We start from the raw sequence: 1,544 nt of genomic DNA, 5'->3' as shown, positions 1-1,544 counted from the left end.
TCGTCCAATTCCGAGAATATTTCCTTTGTAGGATTTCTGAAACCAAAAACAGCAGTAAAACAGCGAATCGGCTCTTCGGCATCTCGTTAATAGGTTAGTGCCGGAAAATGCATAAATACGACACAAAGTATGCATAAAACATGTAGATATCATCAATAATGTGGCATGGAACATAAGAAATTATCGATACGTCGGAGACGTATCAGTCTACACCGCCCAGGCTTCACCGACTTACATGATGTCGCCGCAGCAATACATGGCTCCGCCGACATCGCTGCCCCACATGTACCACGCTCCTCCGGCTCTTCAGTACATGCCTGCGTCTCCCGCTCCGTCAACCTCTCCACCAAGGTGGGACCAAGCCGCCTTCCTCGCTGCCATGAACAATTTCACACTCAACAACCATGAAGGTACATATTGGATTTTTGATTCTGGTGCTTCCTTGCATATGTCTTCAAACATGGATTTTCTGTCAGCTTGTTCCTCATCTCCCTTTTCTACCATCACCATTAGCGATGGATCCTCTATTCCAATCTCATGCACCGGTCACTCTTATATCATTAATCCAAACACAAATTTTAAAAATCTACCAAATTTTATCCTTCGAAATATTTTAGTTGCTCCATCATTAATTAAAAATATGATTTCTGTTCAATTCACCATTGACAATAATGTTTCCATAGAATTTGATCCCTTTGGTTTATTTGTGAAGGATCTGAAAACGGGGGCGGTCCTCGCTCGTTACAATAGTTCGGGTGATCTCTATCCTCTCCATGGCGCACCCACCTCCACACCTCAAGCCATGATTGCCTCCGTCGACCTATGTCATCGTCGTCTCGGTCACCCCAATAAAACTACCGTGTCATCCATGCTACAAGAGTTTAGCTTCCCTAGTTCTAGTTCTTCTCATGATCCCTCTATTTGTAATGCATGTCAATGCGGCAAACATATTAGATTACCTTTTGGCACATCAACTACATCTAGTACTTTTCCGTTTGAATTATTACATTGTGATTTACGGACCTCTCCCGTCCCAAGTGTTTCAGTGTTCAAATATTATCTTGTTATTTTAGATGATTACTCTCACTATGTTTGGACATTCCCTCTTCGTGCCAAATCTGATGTTCACAAACTTTTCATTAACTTTAGGCAATATGTTCTAACTCACTTTGGTCTCCCAATTCGTTTCATCCAATGTGACAATGGAAAATAATTTGATAATAACCAAAATCGAAATTTGTTTCTCTCCCAAGGCATCCTCTTTTGTTTTTCCTGCCCATACACATCTCCTCAAAACGGCAAGGCTGAACGTTCTCTTCGTTCTATAAATGAAATCTTACGCACCCTACTAATTCAATCATCTCTTCCACCACATTTTTGGGCAGAGGCTCTACAGACAGCCACATATCTTTTAAACATACGACCAACTAAAACATGTCCTCTTTATTCTCCCTTTCAATCTCTCTTTTTATCTCACCCCGATTATTCTGATTTACGTGTTTTTGGTTGTCTATGTTTTCCTAATATCTCCTCTACCGCCGCCC

This window comes from Lolium rigidum, chromosome 4, assembly GCF_022539505.1.
Source record: "Lolium rigidum isolate FL_2022 chromosome 4, APGP_CSIRO_Lrig_0.1, whole genome shotgun sequence".
Classification (NCBI taxonomy): Eukaryota; Viridiplantae; Streptophyta; class Magnoliopsida; order Poales; family Poaceae; genus Lolium; species Lolium rigidum.
The sequence above is the reverse complement of the archived record's forward strand: the minus strand, read 5'-3'. Positions refer to the sequence as shown.